The sequence below is a fragment of the Garra rufa genome, chromosome 24 (genome assembly GCF_049309525.1).
Source record: "Garra rufa chromosome 24, GarRuf1.0, whole genome shotgun sequence".
Taxonomy (NCBI): Eukaryota; Metazoa; Chordata; class Actinopteri; order Cypriniformes; family Cyprinidae; genus Garra; species Garra rufa.
Window position 1 is genome coordinate 9,912,203 of NC_133384.1, and position 19,271 is coordinate 9,931,473.

Sequence of the window (19,271 nt, forward strand, 5' to 3'; positions counted from 1 at the left end):
CTCAGCCAGTGCAGCATTTCAGAAGGGACTGCGCCAGGCTGTGATGACATCACAGCTTCTCATGATTGGCCATATTCACCACATGACGATGATCACGCGTGTTTCGTGCATAACAAATCAATTTGCATGCCATTTCGTAAATAGGTTACGATCTTTTGACTGCAGTACATTTTATTCCCTTAAATTCTTTATATTGGATTTGTGCATAAGTTTATTATTGTACTTTTTTCATACAGACCACTTATAGTATTCAGCTGCATATTTAAGTAATATTTTTTATGGAATAACTAAAATGTCACAGACATTTAATGTAATGTGGTCAACACTGATTGATGCTGAAATCTGTAGTTGCTGCTTCACTTGCATGTGCTGCATTTCTTCCAACAAAAAAGGTATTTCTATAGCTTCCAATTCATCTGCAATAAAGTAGGCAAACGCCACGTGATCTGCCATGTTTGAGGGAGCAACGAGATCTCCAACTTGTCCGACTTGACGGCTCCGTTTTCAACTCCTCCCCGACTGCTTTCGGCTAATCTTGCCGATCGGTCTGCGCAGCGCAGCATGAGCTCGAACACACCTAGAACCTTTCAAAGCACCTTTATTTTTAATTTTGTAGATGGAGAAATTGTAAGAATTTGCACAAGTTAGGTCTTACTGTTTTTGTATCTGTAGCAAAACCTAAACATTATTATAACAGAAAATAACTTATAAAAGCTGTCATTTTCATACAATCAAGTGGTACAATATCATACGTGACGCTGCACCACAAAACCATCATAAGAGTCAGTTTTTTAAATTGAGATTTATACATAATCTGAAAGATAATTAAATGTATGGTTTGTTAGGATAGGACAATATTTGTTTGAGATACAACTATTTTAAAATCTGGAATCTGAGGGTGCAAAAAAATAAATAAAAAATTAAGAAAAAATTAAGAAAATCTCCTTTAAAGTTGTCCAAATTTAGTTCTTAGCATTGCATATTACTAATCGAAAAATTATGTTTGATATATTTACGGTAGGACATGTACAAAATATTTTCATGGAACATGATCTTTACTTATCCTAATGATTAATGATCATTTTAACCCATACAGTGTTGTTGGCTATTGCTACAAACATACCCGTATACCAGCTTATTGTTTTATTATTATTATTAAACTTTCCAAACCAATACATTTTTTCAACAGTGAAATGAGGTAATGGCATGCCCCATTGGATTGTTTTTGTTTTGCCCATTGTCACACTCCTTTGGACTGTCTATGTTTGTTTCTCCCTCTTGTGCCCATATTTGGTTGTTCCTGTTTCCTGTTCTCATTATGTCTTTATTAGTTATCACCTGCACCTGCCAGTGTCTCATTAACCTGTCTATTCATGTTAAAATCAGTTCAGTTTTTTCTTGCCCAATCTAAAGTTTGCTTTGTGTGTTTCTCTGCCTGTCTTGGATTTACCTGTTGTGGTGACCATTAAAAGGATTTATTATTGTATTTCGTTGTGCACCTCCTTCTCTACACACACATTGTGACAGGTAAGAAGTTTAATTTTTTTTTTCAACCTGTTAGGGTTAAAATTTGGGCCTTACTGTATAGTTTTAAACCCCAATTCCTATTATTTTTTATTTTATTTAAATTTTTCATTTTTTTTTTTTTATTGTTTGGTAAAATTTTGAGAAAAATTAATATAAGGTATAGGTTTGGACCAAATTTGGATAAAATTTTTTTCCCCTTAAAGCTTTCATAAGTATACTACATACATTTGCAAAAAACAATTTGCTCGCTCATGTTAGTGAAATTTCAGTCGAATTTCGCAGGCAAAATGTGTCATGATCTGGGCTGTGGGGTTTCCCTCAGCCACCTGAGGTCGCTGTTTTCCCTTCCCTGCACAGCACTTCCTAAGTATTCACGTCTGTTTTGTCATTAACACTGATTCACTCACAGCTGTTCACCATTTGGACTTTTCTATAAGAACTCTCATTTCCCACTACTCTTTCTGGCTGCATTGTTTTCTGTATGGTTTGTTTCTGTGTATTTTGGATATTAGATCTTTGCTCTTGACCGTGTTTCTTGTTTTGTTCAGTTTAAGTTTTGAGTTAATGTTTGATTGTGCCGTGTTGGCCTTTTTGGTTTATGTTTATTTGTGTTTTGTTAATAAATATTCACTAACCTGCTTTTGGACCCAGACCTTCCTTATTCACCGTGACAGAATGCAGCCAGCACAGATGGGTCCAGCGGAGAGTAATTTTTTTTTTTCTTTCGGAGGAGGCGGCATCTTTTGAGGCGGCGTCGGCCGCTCGGTTCGAGGAGGTGATCTACCTCCAACTGGCCGAGATGGAGGCCTGTAGGGCCGAGTCGGCGCGACGGCGTTCCCGCTTTGCAGTGGGGGTGGAGTGGCTCTTCCGTGGGAAGGCGGAAGTGACCACTCCCTCTGTTCCGGACGCGGCGGTGACCGCGCTCTCTGTTCCGGACGCGGCGGTGACCGCTCTCTCTGTTCCTGACGCGGCGGTGACCGCTCTCTCTGTTCCGGACGCGGCGGTGACCGCTCTCTCTGTTCCGGACGCGGCGGTGACCGCTCTCTCTGTTCCGGACGCGGCGGTGACCGCTCTCTCTGTTCCTGACGCGGCGGTGACCGCTCTCTCTGTTCCTGACGCGGCGGTGACCGCTCTCTCTGTTCCGGACGCGGCGGTGACCGCGCTCTCTGTTCCTGACGCGGCGGTGACCGCTCTCTCTGTTCCGGACGCGGCGGTGACTGCTCTCTCTGTTCTGGACGCGGCGGTGACCGCTCTCTCTGTTCCGGACGCGGCGGTGACCGCGCTCTCTGTTCCTGACGCGGCGGTGACCGCGCTCTCTGTTCCTGGCGCGGCGGTGACCGCTCTCTCTGTTCCGGACGCGGCGGTGACCGCTCTCTCTGTTCCGGACGCGGCGGTGACCGCTCTCTCTGTTCCTGACGCGGCGGTGACCGCGCTCTCTGTTCCTGACGCGGCGGTGACCGCGCTCTCTGTTCCTGACGCGGCGGTGACCGCTCTCTCTGTTCCGGACGCGGCGGTGACCGCTCTCTCTGTTCCTGACGCGGCGGTGACCGCGCTCTCTGTTCCTGGCGCGGCGGTGACCGCTCTCTCTGTTCCGGACGCGGCGGTGACCGCTCTCTCTGTTCCTGACGCGGCGGTGACCGCGCTCTCTGTTCCTGACGCGGCGGTGACCGCTCTCTCTGTTCCGGACGCGGCGGTGACCGCTCTCTCTGTTCCTGACGCGGCGGTGACCGCGCTCTCTGTTCCGGACGCGGCGGTGACCGCTCTCTCTGTTCCTGACGCGGCGGTGACCGCTCTCTCTGTTCCTGACGCGGCGGTGACCGCGCTCTCTGTTCCGGACGCGGCGGTGACCGCTCTCTCTGTTCCTGACGCGGCGGTGACCGCGCTCTCTGTTCCGGACGCGGCGGTGACCGTTCTCTCTGTTCCTGACGCGGCGGTGACCGCTCTCTCTGTTCCTGACGCGGCGGTGACCGCTCTCTCTGTTCCTGACGCGGCGGTGACCGCTCTCTCTGTTCCTGACGCGGCGGTGACCGCTCTCTCTGTTCCGGACGCGGCGGTGACCGCGCTCTCTGTTCCTGACGCGGCGGTGACCGCTCTCTCTGTTCCTGACGCGGCGGTGACCGCGCTCTCTGTTCCTGACGCGGCGGTGACCGCTCTCTCTGTTCCTGACGCGGCGGTGACCGCTCTCTCTGTTCCGGACGCGGCGGTGACCGCGCTCTCTGTTCCGGACGCGGCGGTGACCGCTCTCTCTGTTCCGGACGCGGCGGTGACCGCGCTCTCTGTTCCGGACGCGGCGGTGACCGCTCTCTCTGTTCCTGACGCGGCGGTGACCGCTCTCTCTGTTCCTGACGCGGCGGTGACCGCTCTCTCTGTTCCTGACGCGGCGGTGACCGCTCTCTCTGTTCCGGACGCGGCGGTGACCGCGCTCTCTGTTCCGGACGCGGCGGTGACCGCGCCCCCTGTTCCGGACGCGGCGGTGACCGCTCTCGCTGTTCCTGACGCGGCGGTGAACTTTCTCGCTGTTCCAGACGCGGCCGTGACCGCTATCTCTGCGCCTGACGCGGAGGCGACCGCGCTCTCTGTTCTGGACGCGGAGGCGACCGCTCTCTCTGTTCCTGACGCGGCGGTGACCGCTCTCTCTGTTCCGGACGCGGCGGTGACCGCGCTCTCTGTTCCTGACGCGGCGGTGACCGCTCTCTCTGTTCCTGACGCGGCGGTGACCGCTCTCTCTGTTCCTGACGCGGCGGTGACCGCGCTCTCTGTTCCTGACGCGGCGGTGACCGCTCTCTCTGTTCCGGACGCGGCGGTGACCGCTCTCTCTGTTCCTGACGCGGCGGTGACCGCTCTCTCTGTTCCGGACGCGGCGGTGACCGCGCTCTCTGTTCCGGACGCGGCGGTGACCGCTCTCTCTGTTCCGGACGCGGCGGTGACCGCGCTCTCTGTTCCGGACGCGGCGGTGACCGCTCTCTCTGTTCCTGACGCGGCGGTGACCGCTCTCTCTGTTCCTGACGCGGCGGTGACCGCTCTCTCTGTTCCTGACGCGGCGGTGACCGCTCTCTCTGTTCCGGACGCGGCGGTGACCGCGCTCTCTGTTCCGGACGCGGCGGTGACCGCGCCCCCTGTTCCGGACGCGGCGGTGACCGCTCTCGCTGTTCCTGACGCGGCGGTGAACTTTCTCGCTGTTCCAGACGCGGCCGTGACCGCTATCTCTGCGCCTGACGCGGAGGCGACCGCGCTCTCTGTTCTGGACGCGGAGGCGACCGCTCTCTCTGTTCCTGACGCGGCGGTGACCGCTCTCTCTGTTCCGGACGCGGCGGTGACCGCGCTCTCTGTTCCTGACGCGGCGGTGACCGCTCTCTCTGTTCCGGACGCGGCGGTGACCGCGCTCTCTGTTCCTGACGCGGCGGTGACCGTTCTCTCTGTTCCGGACGCGGCGGTGACCGCTCTCTCTGTTCCGGACGCGGCGGTGACCGTTCTCTCTGTTCCGGACGCGGCGGTGACCGCTCTCTCTGTTCCGGACGCGGCGGTGACCGCGCTCTCTGTTCCTGACGCGGCGGTGACCGTTCTCTCTGTTCCGGACGCGGCGGTGAACGCTCTCTCTGTTCCGGACGCGGCGGTGACCGCTCTCTCTGTTCCTGACGCGGCGGTGACCGCGCTCTCTGTTCCTGACGCGGCGGTGACCGTTCTCTCTGTTCCGGACGCGGCGGTGACCGCTCTCTCTGTTCCTGACGCGGCGGTGACCGCGCTCTCTGTTCCTGACGCGGCGGTGACCGTTCTCTCTGTTCCGGACGCGGCGGTGACCGCTCTCTCTGTTCCGGACGCGGCGGTGACCGCGCTCTCTGTTCCGGACGCGGCGGTGACCGCTCTCGCTGTTCCTGACGCGGCGGTGAACTTTCTCGCTGTTCCAGACGCGGCCGTGACCGCTATCTCTGCGCCTGACGCGGAGGCGACCGCGCTCTCTGTTCTGGACGCGGAGGCAACCGCGCTCTCTGTTCCTGACGCGGCGGTGAACTTTCTCGCTGTTCCAGACGCGGCCGTGACCGCTATCTCTGCGCCTGACGCGGACGCGACCGCGCTCTCTGTTCTGGACGCGGAGGCAACCGCGCTCTCTGTTCCTGACGCGGCGGTGACTGCGCTGCACGGGCCTGGCCCGCCGTCCCTCCCCCTGATTTGCCTTCCCCCGTTCCTCCACCCTCCAGACTTGTGGAACGTCTGGGAGCCGTTCCGTGGGGAGGGGGTAGTGTCATGATCTGGGCTGTGGGGTTTCCCTCAGCCACCTGAGGTCGCTGTTTTCCCTTCCCTGCACAGCACTTCCTAAGTATTCACGTCTGTTTTGTCATTAACACTGATTCACTCACAGCTGTTCACCATTTGGACTTTTCTATAAGAACTCTCATTTCCCACTACTCTTTCTGGCTGCATTGTTTTCTGTATGGTTTGTTTCTGTGTATTTTGGATATTAGATCTTTGCTCTTGACCGTGTTTCTTGTTTTGTTCAGTTTAAGTTTTGAGTTAATGTTTGATTGTGCCGTGTTGGCCTTTTTGGTTTATGTTTATTTGTGTTTTGTTAATAAATATTCACTAACCTGCTTTTGGACCCAGACCTCCCTTATTCACCGTGACAAAATGGTCCTTTGTCTATTGTCAATTGAAGGACTATCAAAAGAAAACTCTAAAAACATTGAAAGCCTATAGCTAGTTAATAATTACACATCCAGTTAACCCAGTATTGGAAATCATATACAAAAATCAGCCATACTCTACACTGAAAAAAAAAACAAAAAAACAAAAAAAAACGTAAAATTTATCGTAAAAAATGGTTGTCAAAATTTTACCATAAAAAATAAGGTAGCAATGTTTTAGGTTTTACGGTGTTAACTTAAATTTACATTATAATACTGTAGTTTCATTAACTTTAATAAAGATAATTAGACAATATTATGCAGAGTGTGTTATTGTGTATGGACAACTGACTTCTGAATTCTCTGATATCCTTCATATTCTGTGGCCAGTTCACTGCAGTGATAGAAATTCATCTTTTCCAATAAGTTTAAATTAAAAAATTTACCTTTATAAAGCCAATTTTTTTTACAATGTTCATCATCTTTTGAGTGAATTTCTTACATTTAATCAGTCAATTATAATAATAATAATAATAATATATTACAGCTGTTACCAAACAAATGAAATCAGTATCAACAAATTACAAATGCATAATGTTTTCATATTTGAAACATAAAATGTTGAATACTGATATTTGAAATTACTTTAAAATTTAAAGATACTTTAAATGTGAAATTAAAACCGTCAGTTGGTCGCCAGCAAGTTGCTGTTAATAAGTGAGTCATTACATTGAACCGAATCATTTAAACTGTTGATTCATTCAGGAGAGAAACACCGTAATGTTGCTCTGAGACGCAAAACAGTGCTTGGCTGTGTTTGGAATGATTTTGTTTGGAATGAACTTGAGTCTCATATTGTTTATTGAACTGTATAAACTCAATATCACATTTGTAATCATGCTGATTTTTTTTTAAATGCACTCTTTGTGTGATATTATAACTATATAAAATGATATAAAAATATATACAGTTGCAATCGAAATTATTCAACCCCCTTGACCTGCAAGACATTTTGCTGCAGAGAACACAATTTTGTAAAAGCAACTCAACAAAGGCATCAGTACACAATTAGACAAATGTATAAATACACATTTGAGTCATTCTGAAAACGGAAGCTGATGAATAATAATAATAAAAAAAAAAAAAAAAAAAAAAAAAAAAAAAAAATTGGCTCTAAATGTTCATGTTCAAAATTATTCAACCCCTAAAAGTCAAATTTTGTGCAGAATCTTTTATTCTTTAAAACCAGCAATAAACACTGCCTGTAAGTGCTTTGAAGCTTCTGTCACCTCTCTACTGCAATCTTGGCCCATTCCTCGCCTGAAAAAGCTTTCAGATCACTGATAATCTTTAGTGTTCACTTTGCCACTGCTTTCTTCAAATTCAACCAAATGTTTTCAATGAAAATTAAACCTGGAGACTGAACAGGCCACTCAAGTACATTCCATGACTGATCCCTGAACCAAGCAGAAGTAAATTTTGGATGTATACTTTGGGATGACTGTCCTGCAGAAAAGTCCACTGATCATCAGCTTCAGTCTTTGCACTAAAGGCATCACAATTCTTGCCAAAATGGCCTGATACTTCAAAGAATCCATGATGTCCTTCATACGGTCATGATTTCCACTTACTGCTACAATAAAACACCCCTCTAACAGGACTGGTCCACCCCAAAGTTTGATGATGAAGATGGTGTTCTCCTGCTCATAAGCTCTGCCTTTTTTGCACCAGACATACCACTGTTCCATGGGTCCAAAAAGTTCCAGTTTGGTCAGATCACTCTATAAAACATTCTTGCAGAACTCCACATGTCTGTCTAAATTAATTTTAGCATGTTCAAGTCAGCCTTTTTGTTCTTCTTGGTCAAGAGTGGTATTCGGCAAGATGTCTCAACACGAAGGCCACACTTGTCTAGTTTTCTTCTTATACACTGCATTGAAATGTTTTTCCTCCTTTCGTTGGGTCATCTTACAAGTCTTTGGTTGTACATTGCAGGTTTTTCCTCAGTCGGTCTGATCAAACATTTTATGATATTTTTTGTTCAATACCTTCAAAGGTTTTCTGGTACAACACATTTTAAACTAACGAATAAGGCTGCCAGCTGTGTCTCTAGGAACATTTAATGCCTTGGAAATCTTCATATAGCCTTATTTTCTAAAGTAATAAAATTATTTATTCTCTGTAGCGTCTCTATAGCTTTTGTGAGAGCTCTTTTGACTTTGTCATATTAGCCACTAAAACCTTAGCACATGCATGGGCTAACTGTATGTATGTGTAACAGCACAAGCTAATTCTGTTTTCTAATAGTTTCTAAAGGCTTAATTATGTTTTAGGACAATTTTGTTTCCCACCATACAAATGAGAGACTAAAAAAACAGCAATGTTAAACAGGGGTTGAATAATTATGACAGCTGTGTTATTAAAAAATCCTAGTACTCAAAAATATTACATTATATGTTGACATTATCACTTTTAATATGCCAGTAATCTGTTATAGATGCAATTTTTTTTTAAGTCCTGGATCTTCAGAAAAGCTTGCATTTGTAAACTACTGCAGTCTCTGGAGGGTTGAATAATTTTGATTGCAACTGTAGATTTTCTGCCCCATATCTTTGATTATGTGATCATTCTTCATGCATATTAATAGACTGATTCATGCAGTGAAAGAACACACTCTATATAGGCGGCTGCATATATGAAAAAAAAACACCTAACCCCAAAAAAATTCTAACAAAAGGTTTCTCAGCTGTTTTTTGTAGTATTAGGTGTCCTTAATAACATACTAAAAGTTTACCAAAGTTTGACCACTAGAAAGGTGTCATTTTCAAGATGGCGTCCAAGATGGGCAGAAAACCCTTAAAATATCCTAACTCCTTCATTATTTGACCTAGCCAAGTAATCTTGGTGTCTAACCCAATGTTTTCTGGGTCTATGAATCCATTGGACTCGTCTAAATTGCACTGACATGATTACATACTTATGGAATACATGATGTTGTGAGATTACTGTAAGGTTTTATCTTTGTTTGGGGTGAACCAGAGTTTTAAACGATTTAGCCTATGTCATGTAACTCCTACTCAATACATGTTTTTGGACACATACAGCTTTTTTTTCTTCTAAAACACAGACTTGACATTCAATGTAAAAGTTACTGCACCCAAAAGTTCCTTAAATTGGAGTTGTATAACTTTGATCATAAACAACTCTGAATTAGCCCGAACAGAGGCCTGTGTGTGAACCCTCTAAATGGTCACTTATTTCAAGTTGCTTTAATATATAATTGTACTTGTAATCACTTTCAGGTGCATCTCAATAAATTAGAATGTTGTGGAAAAGTTCATTCATTTCAGTAATTCAACTTAAATTGTGAAACTTGTGTATTAAATAAATTTACTGCACACAGACTGAAGTAGTTTAAGTCTTTGGTTCTTTTAATTGTGGTGATTTGCCTCACATTTAACAAAAACCCACCAATTCACTATCTCAACAAATTAGAATACTTCATAAGACCAATAATAAAAAAAACTTTTTAGTGAATTGTTGGCCTTCTGGAAAGTATGTCCATTTACTGTATATGTACTCAATACTTCTTTTGCTTTAATTACTGCCTTCAGCGTGGCATGGAGGTGATCAGTCTGTGGCACTGCTGAGGTGGTATGGAACCCAGGTTTCTTTGACAGTGGCCTTCAGCTCATCTGCATTTTTTGGTCTCTTGTTTCTCGTTTTCCTCTTGACAATACCCCATAGATTCTCTACGGGGTTCAGGTCTGGTGAGTTTGCTGGCCAGTCAAGCACACCAACACATGGTCATTTAACCAACTTTTGGTGCTTTTGACAGTGTGGGCAGGTGCCAAATCCTGTTGGAAAATGAAATCAGCATCTTTAAAAAGCTGGTCAGCAGAAGAAAGCATGAAGTGCTCTAAAATGTCTTGGTAAACTGGTGCAGTAACTTGGTTTTCAAAAAAACACAGTGGACCAACACCAGCAGATGACATTGCACCCAAATCATCACAGACTGTGGAAACTTAACACTGGACTTCAAGCAACTTGGGCTATGAGCTTCTCCACCCTTCCTCCGGACTCCAGGACCTTGCTCTCATCTGAAAAGAGGACTTTGGACAATGGGGCAACAGTTCATTTCTTCTTCTCCTTGGCCCAGGTAAGACGACTCTGACGTCTGTGGTTCAGGAGTGGCTTAACAAAAGGAATATGTCAACTGTAGCCAAATTCCTGACATGTCTGTGCGTGGTTGCCCTTGATGCCTTGACGCAAGTCCAGTCTATTCCTTGTGAAATGCACCCAAATTCTTGAATCGATTTTGCTTCACAAGCCTCTCAAAGCTGCGGTTCTCTCGGTTGGTTGTGCATCTTTTTCTTCCACTTAACTTTGTTAACATGCTTGGATACAGCACTCTGTGAACAGCCAGCTTCTTTGGCAATGAATGTTTGTGGCTTACCCTCCTTGTGAAGGGTGTCAATGATTGTCTTCTGGACAACTTTCAGATCAACAGTCTTCCCCATTATTGTGTAGCTTAGTGAACCAAACTAAGAGACCATTTTGAAGACTCAGAAAACCTTTGCAGGTGTTTTGAGTTGATTAGCTGATTTGCAAGTCAGCATATTCTAATTTGTTGAGATAGTGAATTGGTGGGTTTTTGTTAAATGTGAGCCAAATCATAACGATTAAAAGAAACAAAGACTTAAACTACTTCAGTCTGTGTGTAATGAATTTATTTAAAGGGGTCATCGGACGCAAAACCAACTTTTACATGTTGTTTGAACATTAATGTGTGTTGGCAGTTTGTGTACACAACCACCCTACAATGATAAAAATCCACCCAGTGGTATTTTTTTAATCTTCAAAAGTAATATCCCCTTTTTAAAATTGGGTCATTCTCAGCTTCTTGTCGCTGTGATGGAACACCAACAGAGGCCACTCCCACGATAGTAGATTGACATGAGCGTCTTACCTTAGATCCGCCCTCACCAAGCTGAAACAGTCTGACTCCGATCGCCATTGTGTGAATCAGGTGCAGAGGAAGACTCTAATTGAGTGATTGAGGTGTTCTGTTGGTGGATGTAATAATGAACATAGCAGTAGTCATTTGCTCCCAACATCTGAGCTGCTTAAGAGGTAGAGGACAAAGTTACTTTCGTTTTTAAAAGGAAAGCGACAATCCCGATCTACATATGCGTCTCTGTTCGTGTGAATCTTAATAATGTGCTCGTTGACAAGTTTCGCCGATAAACACGGCTAAATGCAGCTAAACATGGCTAAACTAAGGCTGTATCCGAAATCGCCCCCTATACCCTCATTCACTATTCCCTACATTAGTCCACTCGTACAGTTCACTTGAAGGAGTGAATAAATACGAGTGAGTGAATTCGGACACTAAGTGCACCGGAAGGACTGCCGCTTTTGCATAGTATTGCTTGCTGTTTAACAATCATTTAAAACTGACAGTTCGAGTAGTAAGATTAAAGGATTTATCTTGAACTATGTCAAGGAATTTACGTATAAACCCTGGTTAAAAAAATTAATAATCACCTTACAACGAATTGGTACCTGTGTTTTACGCTGTATTACGCCATGGACCAGCGCGTTGTAAAATGAACAGATGGATGATTCAGCTGCTGGCGCCATCGTCTGGTGAGTCGTGGGAATTCAGTCGGCGCGCGACTCTCACAGTGCATTATGGGTTATCTCTAGCTGTTGAGCGTACATCGTTTATACACTCGTTTTTGCGGTGCATTGTGGGATTGAATGAGTGCACTCGAGAACGTCCACTATGGTTTCACCACTTAAAATGGCTGTCCCCTCAAATAGTGCACTATTTGAGGGTATAGGGGGCCATTTCGAATACAGCCTAAACATTACAGATCCTAATCCCTCAGCAGAGAGGGGCGGGGCGAGCAGAGCTAATTTGCATTTAAAGGGCCCATGCGATAAAATGAGCTGATATTTTGCAGAGCTGATTTTGACAAGGTAAAAGGGTGTTTTTTTACACTACTATTGAGAATTTTTAACCAAAGTATATTACAGACTTTTCATTAAGACCCTAAAGAATCATATGAACTTGTGGAAAATGGGCATCCGATGACCCCTTTAATACACAAGCTTCACAATTTGAGTTGAATTACTGAAATAAATTAACTTTTCCACGACATTTTAATTTAGATATTTATATTTTAATTTTATAATTTACCTGTATCTATCATGCAAATATGCTAATTAAAATATTACATGGCCAAAACATGTATCAGGCACCAGTATTCCTGGTCAAGGAGGAATACAAAGGAGTAATGGTCATTTTAAGGACCTGGCGGCCGCCATTTTGAAAATGGGGCCTTTCTTGGAGTCAAACTTTGGTAAACTTTTAGTATGTTTTTAAGTACATCTGATACTACTGTAAACCACTGAGAAACCTTTTGTTAGAATTTTTTTGGGGTCAAACCATATTTGCAGCTGACTAATATGCGCACACACTAAATTGGTCATCTTCAAATTGGTCACTTCATCATCAAGTCCTGCATGCATGCATTTCTATTTTTTGCAATATAGTCTATAATGTCATGCTGTCTCACGAGTTTAGTATTTGCGCTAAACCTGTGCGGATTTGGCTTACATGAACTTCCCCAATAAATTAATGAGTGAACGTACACAAAATGTTAATGTCAAAAAGTGTTAATTTTAAACTCTGATTACAACCTATGAAAGTTGTATGTTTTCATGCAATCCAAGTCATAAAATATCATGTAATTTTGGCACAATAAATTGACCACAATAAGGAAAAACATGCATGTGTTAATGTTAAATACTATATATGTTCAGTACTTTTCTGGGCTCAGCATCTTCAAAATTCTGCATCTTAGTCATTGTGGTCCAAAACAGCATCAGACCCCACTGATTTACATTGTATGGACATAAAGCAAACCCTAACATGATACACGACACACTGAAGTATGATCAAAGTTTGTATGGATAGTAATAACTCATTTTCAGCCAAATGGATCTCTTGAGAGCATGAAATGGAGCTGGATTTGCTTTCATGGCATATATGACTATATCCAAATGCACAACCAAAACTTCAAGGCCTCTCAGCCTACATCTATGGTAAGTCTGTGATTGCATGTTGGAAAGCCTGCAGCATCTCTGTCAAAGCTGTTTAGTCAGAATACATTATCACCATGGTAACTGTATGGTAATCTTGTTTACCTCTGTGGTATCGCAGCAGTACCTGTGAGGTCGCTCCGTTGTGATGGTATAATAACAGCGTGACTGCACTGTGGTAGAGCTGGAACCTGCTAACAGCAGCTTTAAGAAGCTAGACAAACACTTGCAAGTGTTCAAACCCAGTACCTTAGTTTCCAAACATTTGACAAGCCCGCCGTTTATCTGTTTTCCTGTCCACAGGTATTCGCTAGATCCAATTTTGAGCTTGAGAAGGTTATTTTCTCCTGAATACTACTAATAAACAACTCACCCAAACACATTAAATGCATATGAGATTAAACAAATATAGTACATTATTTTGATTCAGTATTACTTGCATTTGCACAAAAAAGATTCAAATAAAGGAGTAAACCAAGATGCATGCTAGTGTAAGTCACATTTGTAAACATATTTTGTAAAATTATGCCTGAATTACAAATTGTGCAATAAAAATTACTGCATAAATTGTTTGAATATTTGGTTTAATTTTGCACTCTTTTCTAAGGTGAGACAATGCAGGTGAATAGGGTAAAATATATATAACTAATAGTTATCACCTTATTTAACCAGTTGATTGATTTCATTGATAACTGCAAAAAAAAAAAAAAAAAAAAAAGTTTTAAAAGTTTAAACATGCACATGCGGCATTATTTAATGAAATATGTGTTAATTTGCATACCTTCCTAGAACAAAAATCCAAACCCTGGATCAAGTCAGTTTCAAAATTATTGTTTATTTATTTGTTTATTTTTTGACATTAGAATCAAATTTTTACTGAGGGAATCTCATTTCGTCATGCTATAATTCAGAAAAAAACTGGAAACACTATATTTAAAAAAGAAATTTGGGGAAAAAAATATTGAGCAAATTATATATGAACAAATCCCTCTGTAAAAACCTTCAGGATATAGACGGGAAGAAAAAATGTAAAGTTGGGTGTGTGTAAGTGCTGCTGAAGTGGAAATTTATGGCTCAGTGTAGGAGAAAAAAATATTTTTTGTGAAAACGGCTTTTAAAAATATGCATTGTAATTGAAATCTATTGACACAAATAGATAAAGTGTTTTGTTGGATGTTTTCTTTTCACTAATCTGAAAAGACAAAAAAAAAAAAAAAAAAAAAAAAAAAGTGTTTTTGCCTGCATTGTCTCCCCTTAACCTAATATGAACTAAAATGTTTGTCGACTAAAATCATATGCTATTTTAGTGGCTAAAATGATTAAATGCACAGAATGCAACCTAATGCCACCATTGCAAATACTTTGCTAACCGTAAAACCTTAAAACAATATTTTTGCAAAGGATGCTTTAAAGAAATCTAGTTATTTTCTCATCGGCATACTTTTGAAGGCAAAGTGAGAAATGGCCATTTAGCATTCTGCTATCTGTTGACTATTGTGAAATGCCCATGTCGTTCCACATTATGCTAATTTGTGCTATAACTGCGATTAATCACGTACAATCAAAGCAGGTACAGGGACAACAGAGATTCAGTAATGAAGCGCTTTCCTTAGGGCCCCTTTGCTCAATGAAACGATGACACATGGCAACTGCAGCAAATCAGCCGAAGGATTCATTATGCTGCTAACAGCTCTTATTCATCGCAGCGTCTGCGCACAGGAGCCTTTGTGCTCTCTTAACCAGACGTGTCAAAATAATACGCAGTCCCCTCCCAATCTTCCTCAATGACACTTAGAATATGAATTATGACTGCAGCAACAAAACACTTTGGGGAATATTACAAGGGACCACCACAAATTACAGAGCGTTGCTAGGGCAACATGAAAACAACTTCAGATCAACATGCAACCTGATAAAACCAAATTAAAATCAATCTACAACCTAAACACACACACACACACACACACACTGGTTTACATGTTTTATGGGGACATTCCATAGGCGTAATGGTTTTTATACTGTACAAACCGTATTTTCTATCGCCCTAACCCTACCCTACACCTAAACCTAGCCCTCACAGGAGATTGTGCAAACTTTTACTTCCTCAAAAAAACTCATTGTGCATGATTTATAAGCCTGTTTCCTCATGGGGACCTGAGAAATGTCCCCACAAGGTCAAAATTTACTGGTATTCCTATCCTTGTGGGGACATTTGGTCCCCACAACGTGATGAATACCAGGTACACACACACACACACACACACACACACACACACACACACACACACACACACACACACACAACATTTAGAATTAGCATACATTGTAAAAAACTAAAATTAGCCTACAACCTAAATTAAAATCAACCTAAAAAACAAAAAAGCAACCTACAACCTAAAAGACAATGTAAAATCATGTATAAAACTAGAAAACAACTTAACATCATTCAGCCTAAAATAACAACTGAAACCCCACAACCTAAAAAAATGAAAATCAACATGCAACCTCAAAAATGTAAATAATTAAAACCAACCTACAACCTAGAGACAACTTAAAATCAACCTAAAACCAAAAAAAAAAAAAAAAAAAAAAAGAATTCAACCTACAAAATTAAAACCAACCTAAAGACAACTTAAAATAATTATAAAAAAATTAAAACCAACCTACAAACTAAAAAAAACTACTTGACCTTTAAAAACTACCAAAAATGTAAAAACTTGAAACCAACCTACAATCTAAAGACAACTTACAATTAACATACAATCTAAAACAAATACTTAACCAACCTACAAACAAAAAAACTTAATCAACCTACAACCTAGAAAACAAGGTAAAATCATCCTAAAACCTAGAAAACAACTTAAAATGAATCTACAATCTAATTTTTTTTTAAATCAACATACCACCTAAAAAAGTAAAAAAAATGTAAACCAACCTACAACCTAGAGACAACTTAAAATCAATTTACAATCTGAAAAACAATGTAAAATCATCCTAAAACTTAAAAGCAATTTAAAGAAAACAACTTAAAATTGACCCACAACATAAAAAACCCCACAAATTAAAAGCGACCTACAACATTAAAAAACAAATGTAAAAATTAAACCTACCTAAAATCAACTTATAACCTAGAAAATAACGTAAAATCATCCTAAAACCTTACAAAAAACAATTTAAAATTGACCTACAACCTAGTAAACTACGTAAAATCATCATTTAACCTAAAAAAACAACATACAACCTAGAGACAACGTAAAAATAACCTAGAAAACAATGTACAATCATCTTAAAACCTAGAAAACAACTTAAACTCATCCTACAAACTTAAAAAAACAACAACTTAAAATCGATCTACAACCTAAAACAACAAAATCAATCTACAACCTAGAAATGTAAAAAATTAAAACCAACCTACAACCTAATTTGAAATCAACTTACGACCTAGAAAACAACTTAAAATCAACCTACAACCTAAAAAAATACTTTTAAAAAATCTATCTACACAAAAAACTTAATCAATGTACAAGCAAAAAAAAAAAAAAAAATCAATATACAACCTAAAAAAATCTTAAAATCAAATTACAACTTAAAAAAAATAAAACCAACCTACAACCTAGAAAACAACTTAAAATCTTTAACCTAATCCTCAGTCTACAACCTAAAAAACTAAAGAAAAAAAAGGCAATGTTTGAGACAAACTTGTGCACAAGAAGTAAGATTCGACCCAGTTGTGCTCAGTTTTATTTTGCACGACAGCATTTCAAATTAGTGAAACCCTTTCTTGCTTGTGTTAAACTGTCTGAATCTAGTAACTTAAAATATATATTCTCTGTTGACTTATAATAATGTTGTCTGCCCATTTTTGCCCATTTCTGCCCATTTTTGCCCATCTATCAAGCTCCTTTCATAATGTGAGCAAGAGAAATGTTGGTGTCACGAGAGAATTCATTAAAAAGAGCAGCTCTTACCTCATTTACTCCGAAGTTTTCTAGCTTGATGGATCGGAAAATGCCTGGACCCTTTTCTCTTTGCTTTTCGAATCTCTCTTTATTATTGTTCTTCATATAAGCTTTCATTCGAAGCACATGTCATTCTAATTATGGTATGAATGGAAAAAAAACGTATTTAAAACAATTATGAAGAATCTCTAACCAAATATTGTGAAAATGTGGTTGTTTTGATATTGTTTTAATTAAAAGAACGTAATGTGTTAATTTCCATTTAATTGCCTGAGAAATTACAAAAACATTATTTTAAATTATACCCAAGATTAAAACATAATTATGTTGAATGCCAAACATTTTATTACAGAAAATTGTAAAAATGAAAAAGCATGCTGTAAAAAAATAAACATGCATACATTTCAGTAGCAAGTAACCAAAGCTGAATTGAGTGGTTTGTAAAGTGTTTTTCCTCAAAGTCTTATATTCTGTGGACGATCTCTGGCTGATGAACACCTGCAGATGTTCATTTTCCCGACAGATGTCTCTACACTTCTGTTCCTCTGTTTATTACTCCAGATATGTCCAATTCCATTCCAAAGAAAATGTAAGAGCCCATGTTTTTTATCTTTTCAACACCAGAATTTTACTTGAAGTTCAAATCTGTTCTGAGAAAACCAAATGTGTGTGTGTGTGTGTGTGTACCTGGTATTCATCACGTTGTGGGGACCAAATGTCCACACAAGGATAGGAATACCAGTGGATTTTGACCTTGTGGGGACATTTCTTAGGTCCCCAAGAGGAAACAGGCTTATAAATCATGCACAATGAGTTTTTTTGAGGAAGTAAAAGTGTGCACAATCTCCTGTGAGGGCTAGGTTTAGGTATAGGGTAGGTGTAGGGCCATAGAAAGTACGGTTTGTACAGTATAAAAAACATTACGCCTATGGAATGTCCCCATAAAACATGTAAACCCAAACCCATTTGAAACAAATGCAGATAAAAAAATCAACCTACAACCTAGAAAACTATGTGAAATCTTCTTCAAACCTAGAAAACAATTTAAAATCGACCTGTTCATATGTTACATGTTAAATATGTTATATGTTAAAAAATGAACTAAGATTGTATTGAGGCTCATTTAACTGCAGATATTTTTAAATGGAGCTAACTGTCTGGATGCCAGCTGTTTGGTGGGCGATGTGCATATTGTGAAAAACATCATAATTTACAATTATTAGCTTTTTTAAGCAATTTAGTCCAAAAGTAAAAATATTACATAGTTTTTTTTTTTTTTTTTTTTTTTTTTTTTAGTTGCTCAAGCCTTTTCTTCTTTTCTCTCTTTCTGTTGTTGCCATGACCTATTGCTCTGTTTCTGCTTGAAAGGGTTTTCTGTGAACCAGAATATCATAATAAAAGCTTATTTTTCTCTTTTTAACTTCTTAAAGATGATAACAAAAGCAGGCTTGGTTATTCCTGTGGGCTTCAAACTGAGTAAGAGAGAGTTACTCTCATATGCCGAAAAAGCCATTTGGCATATTGACATCTTCACAGGTAGTTTGTGTACGCAATACAAAATATTTGATTTCACCCAAATCTAGAGAAGTAATTGATGTGCCAGAGGAGTCACAGAGAGGTTAATTCAATTTTGCATTCTTTGGTGGCAGGTGGCACATAAAAATAAAATATAGCATACCATTCAAAAGTTTGGGGTCAGCAAGATTTTTGATGTTTTTTGATTGAAGTCTCTTCTGCTTGCCAACACTGAATTAAAAAAAAAAAATAAAACAGTTAAAATTGTTAAATATTAGAATGTAATTGATTTTCTGTGATCAAAGCTGGATTTTCAGCATCATTACTCCAGTCTCCAGTGTCACATGATCCTTCAGAAGCCATTCTAATATGCTGACTTGCTGCTTAACAAACATTTCCGATCATCATCAGTGTTGAAAACAATTGTTCTGCACAATATTTTTTTGTGGAAACTGTGCTGGTACATTTTATTTTTCATGATTCACAGATTAATAGAAAGTTCAAAAGAACAGCAATTATTTAAAATAGAAATGATCACATT